Raw genomic sequence first — 6,155 nt, forward strand, 5'->3', positions numbered from 1 at the left:
ATCCCAACCTCGTCTTGTGTATTTCTTTTAACTGAAGGCAAGGACTTTCCTTTGCTGCTTGCGCCGGAGAGTGGCGACGTTGAGTGTGGCTCCTCGTCTGTTCATTTTTGTCTGTTTCGTATTGTGGGTTTTCTGAGTCCAGTCTGTTTTTTCAACAATTATTTATGACTGACAAGTGCTTATGGACATTGGTTCAAGAATTGTTGAGTTAAACACAGATATATCCTATTTGGAACTGAGTCAACTATCCTGGGTGCCTCTGGGTACGGACCCCCCCACCTGACTCACCTCACGACGGACCGGGAGGTGCGGTAAACGGGGAGGACTTCAAGCGAGAGTGAAGCGCCGTGGCTACCAGACCCCAATCCCGAGTGTCCTCCTGGCCAACGTATGTGGAGAACAAGATGGACGAGCTAAGGGAAAGGTTAAGCCATCAGCAGGACATCAGGTATTGCTGTATTCTCTGTCTCATCGAGACTTGGCAGACCCCCAATACACCCGACTCAGCCATGCAGCTTGACAGATTCTCCACCTATCGCATGGATTGCTCTGGCTCAGCCGGTAAGAAAAAACGAGGTGGTGTTTATCTGATGATAAACAACTCTTTTGTGTTCAAATTTGAAAATTCTGAAGAGATTTTGTTCTCCCGACCTGGATATCTTACTGTAAAATGTCGGCCTTTCTCTACCAATAGAATTTTCTCCTGCTATCATGTCTGCAGTGTATATTCTACCCCGATCGGACGTGAAAACAGCACTCGGGGAATTATATGCCAACCTTAACAACTATGAAACAGCCAACTCTTATGCTGCATCTGTTGTTGTGGGGGACGTTAATCAAGCCAACCTTAGGAAAGTTCTTCAGAAATAATACCAGCATGTCTCCTGCCCAACAAGGGGTGCGAATACGCTTGATCACTGCTATGCCGTAATCAAAGACGCCTACCGCACAATCCCCCACCCGCACTTTGGGCAGTCGGACCATCTGTCGGTGCGTCTCCTGCTGGCTTACAAGCAGAAGCTGAAGTGGGAGAATGTGTCCACAAGAACAGTCCAACACTGGACAGGGGAGACAGATGAAGTGCTGCAGGACTGCTTTGAATCTGTGGACTGGGCCGTGTTTAAACGTTCATCAGCGAACCTGAAACAGCACGCTACAGCTGTCACCGATTTCATTAAGAAATGTGTGGATGTCTGTGTACACACAAAGACAGTTCGCTTTTTCCTTAACCAGAAACCATGGTTTAACATCGACATCCGAAATAAGCTGCAGGCACGATCAGAGGACTTTAATGTCATTAGACCAGCTTCCAATTCTATAGTACTAAGGAAGGTAACTCAATAGAGATGCTGCCCACTGTGATTTCCTGTCATATCTTGACAAACATAACCTCGCTCACAGGAATGTTGTACAATAATGTAAATGACAAGTAAATTTACACAAATCTAGGGATATTCCAGGGATAAGGGGCATACGTTATCTCACATACTGTATTTGTAAAAATTTGTGTTTATTCCTTTAATAATAGGAACTAGACAGATTTTTGGGAGCAGCAGTTTCTTAAGGTATCGTAGTGGGGATAGACCATAGGAACATAAAATCAGAAATGAGAGGAGACCTATCTAGCCTAATTGGTAAACAAGCAGTTTAAAAGATAAGATCAAACATGCACACACCCCAACAGTTATGACCGAAAGAAAGAAGCTTTTCTTTAGAACCCCCCCAAAAAAGATGGAAAGCAGGAAATCACATGGTAATCCCCAGGCTCTTTCAGGGTGGAGCAGGCCTTACGAGAGGGGGGGCCAGCAGGGCCACTGGCCTCGCCTCAGCCAAGAGTGCGTGGTCCTCCACTTTAACCCTTTGGCTGTGTTTTTCAACATGAGCCAAATTTGGAACTTTCACCATGTACTCAAGTCCATGGCTGTGAAAACAAATCCCCCTTTCAGCGGGGGGTCTCATTCTTTAGGAGTTTTCAAAATGCTTAATCTTCCCATCATGCTATTCTTTACATTAAACTATTTTTTACCCCTCCTGAGGGGGGCCTCACAATGTGAAATGGCCCCGGGCCTCATGTGAGCTCTCGGAGGGCCTGGAGTGAAAGGAATACAGCGGGAAAGGAATACAATTAAATATCTTCAAAGTCTTCAGGAGACAGGCAGAGAATCTGGTGGGAGGCCATAACAGTCCAACAGCTCTAGATCTCAAAATTTTAGATATAAGGGGTTCCGTCTTCTCCCTCAGACCTTCGCCTGGCAATTAGTATAACACATCGCATTATATAATAAGACATGTCACTGTTCTTTTGTATGAAATATAGAAATAAAATCAAGTGAAATACACACATGAAATAAATTAGAAAGGAATAGAAAATAAAAATGTAATTAAATCTTAAAATGCGAATGGGTAAAATTGAAAAATTTAATACACTACGTTTACATGCAATAGTGTATCTACCTTTCCGTTAAATGTAAATCAATATAGAAATACAAAAAAACAATTAAAAAATGATTTCATCCTTATGTACCTTCATCATGTACAAATTACAGAAAATTTTAATGTTGTTCTCATTAATTTAATATAAAATATACATTAGAAAACAATGAACACTTTAGTAATTCTACAATTATAAAATGATGTTCAAATGATGAATTTCAAACCATAGTAACTATATTTGATATATATATTAATATTTAGTTTTATGATAAATAAAGGGACTGAGACAAGAGCTGTTGTAACTGTATTGAAACTTTGATCGTGTGAGTTAAAACTGTGACATGTTGATTAGATTGTGAGTGAATTCTATTGACACAGAAACATGATACAGCTGACGGACAATGGAGAGAACACCTCCATCCACCTCACTAATTTTTTATATTTCAATCAAACACTGTTCTTCCATCTCCCTTTTTGTCAATGGCAATAATCATACGTTATAAACCCCCCTGTGCTGATGAGTAGATGTTCAGTACTGAAAGTTTCAATGATGTGAGCCTCCATAGCGAAGGTGAACAGATATGAGGAGTCACTGTTACTGTGAGTTATATCAGGTGCTCAAACTGATCAGTCAGATATTTAAATGTCTATTCTAGTAACATTTCTGTACACCAGCACAACTGAATTATCTCCCCAAGATCCCAGAGTTGATTACTAAATGGGGGTTAATCTTTGCTTCACTAAGAGTGGACCTATCTAGGACAGTCTGACATTTGGTGTCACAGTGAAGAATTAGAACCCCCTTCTGTTAGAAAGCGCTTGAACATATTTTCAAGTGAGGAAACAGTGAATACTTATAATGACCGATGTGTCAGCCCACATTTTCCATGTTCCATGCCATTGGTCAGCCGGAAGCACACCAGGAACCAGGCTGAGTGGATTTACCGCTGGTGCACCTGAGCACTTAGGTCCAGATCTGGAGCAGAGTCCCAGAGGCATGTCAGGACAACGGGCAGACAGAAGGCTGACAGGCTGAAGTTCCAAGGGTGGAGACGAGGCTGGCTGGGAAAACAATTGGGTTGTAGGTTGGAGACAGGATCTGGACACATGGCAGGAACAGGCAGGGAAGGACACCATGAGAGAGGTGCTGGGCATATAGTATGCAGACAGGTTTGGGGCCTTCAGTTCCTGGGTCTCGGATTTCGGGTCACAGGGTCTGGGGTTTCTTTCTATTTCTCTTAGCAGCTGAACTGAGTGTAGCAGAAACACAGCAGTTCAATGACAGAGCACCTTTCCTGGGGCATATTGGGGATTAAGTAAGGCATACATATATTTTAATTAGACACCTGGGAGCTGGCCTGGTAGGGAGAAAGTCCCACCTAAGGTAGGCCCTAGCAAGTTTAAATCAGAGCTCCAGGAGGAATGGGGTTGATTGTGGATATGTTGCAGTTCCTTGTGGCAGCCATGAGCTGCGGGCCTCTGCTGGTCTGGGTGTAACAGAAACTGTCCATCAAAAATCTATACCTCCCACAAATCCACAAATCTTCTTCCTTGGTTCCTGCGTTCCTCGCTTCCGTGGTGAATAAGAACTTAGATAATTTGTGTTTCTTCAAGTATATGTTGTTCGTTGTTTTTAATTTGAACTTTCAAATGTTCATGGGAAATGTACTGCTGTGAGTGAGTTATATGCAGAGAATGCTTAGGAAGAAGATGGAATACTGTTTTGCACTTGAATGTTCACTTACCCCCTCAACTAGGTGGATAGGAAAATATGATATACAGCTGCATTATTGCTACTTTTCTGATAAATTTAACACAAAGTTCCAAACTCTATAAATGGGATTGAGGGTGGATTGGGAACTAGCTAGCAAACAGGAAACATATTATTTTGAGATGTAATGGTGTGCCACAGGTATTTAGTTTAGGTCCATTGCTTTCCCTGATCTGCATATGCAGCCGTGTAGAATGCACACCAAAACATGCGTTAGCTGTAAACAAACTGTGGTAGACTGCTCTGTTTCAGCATGCAGAATTTAGTTTCACTGCCCAAAGATGCACTTATGGTGTAGCGATATGTAGCTTCATATCTGTTTTTCTACTTCTTTAAATCCACTTAGTATGGAATTATGAATGTGAAATGTAATATAATATAACTAAAGGGAAATTTTGGTACAATAACCCTTTCAAGTGTTATTAATTATATTAATTTACAAATAGAAATATAATATTTATGTAGCTGGTAGTGGTAGCTAAAAATAAAAACTAGTACAAATATTTAAGCAACATTTTCAGCAGCTGTGGGCTGATTATTAACAATATACTCAAACTACTTGCCTTAGTCCATTCTTGACAGATTTTTTATTTTTAAATGAGCATTCACTGCATTTTAGCATTACTGAAGTGTTGAGAAAAAAATGAGGAAATAAATACAATCTTCTGGAAAACAATGCAATGTTGTTCTCATTTGTTTCCTTGTTTACAGTTTAGTGATTTCTAAATAGGTATAACTGTTCTTGTTTAAATAAGTGGCTGAGTTTTCTTAAGATCATTAAACAGATCTTTAACACATTGTGTGTGATCCCTGAATATTTGGCATCCTTACCTCATTTCAAAACACTGTCACAGTTTCAGTGACAAGTAAAGCTAGTAAAGAGTTTCAGTAAGACAACACAAATTGTTCACTTCAAAATACTGTCAGTATAACATTGCTTAGGTACAAAGTATATTTACAATGATGAAAATGTGGGAAAAAAAATAAAAAGGTGCATGGACACATTTCATTTACAGTATATGTAAGTTATATATTGTCATTTAGCAAAAAAAAGTTAGAATGCAAAGTGCAAAAGAAAGAAGCGGTCACACTCAGTTTACTTTTGAATGTGCAGTAAACATGAAGGGAGTGCATTAGTGTTATGATGCACAGGAATGTTGAAAAGGGGAGGGTATCAGTTTTTATTAATGTGCAGTTCAAATAGGGGAGAGTGTGTCTCTTGTTAAAGTAGATTAAATTTGGGGAGATTGTGTTATTCTTGTTAACACACAGTAGAGCTGGAGAAAGCTGGTCATTATTGTTAATATGTAGTACAGTAAGAGTGTTTTAGAGTGGTTAATGTAAGACATAGTCTGTGAGAGAGTGTCAGTATTGTGGTATAGTCAGAGAGACTGTTTTCATGTGAAACTGTAGTAGTCTAGGAGAGTGTGTCAGTGTTGCTAATGTAAAGTCTATGAGAGTGTATAATAATGTGTTGTACAGTCCCCAAGAGTGTGTCAGTGTTGATAATGTGCTATACAGTTTGAGAGTGTCACAGTATTGTTAAAGTGTGGTACAGTTTGTGGGAGTGTGTCTGTGTTGTTAATGTACAGTACTTCTCTGAATCCGTGTCAATCATTTTAATGTAAAGTCTTTGACATTGTGACTTTTTTGTTAATTAATGTGTATCAGGGTTGATTATGTGCAGTCTGTGTGTATCAGTATTGTTAATTTTCTGTACAGTGTGTGAGAGTTTGTCAATGTTGATAATATGTAGTACATCTGTGAGAGTGTGTTAGTGTTTTTAATGTGTTGTACAATCTGTGAAAGTGTTGCAGTGTTCTTAATGTTCAGTCTGGAGTCTGTAGATTTGTACCAGATTATCTATAGCAGTTTTCACCAAGTGTGACATACTGTATGCTATCACTCCTGTAGTGAACATCATGAACATTGAAGACACTTGTTATACATT

The sequence above is a fragment of the Lepisosteus oculatus genome, chromosome 13 (genome assembly GCF_040954835.1).
Source record: "Lepisosteus oculatus isolate fLepOcu1 chromosome 13, fLepOcu1.hap2, whole genome shotgun sequence".
NCBI lineage: Eukaryota > Metazoa > Chordata > Actinopteri > Semionotiformes > Lepisosteidae > Lepisosteus > Lepisosteus oculatus.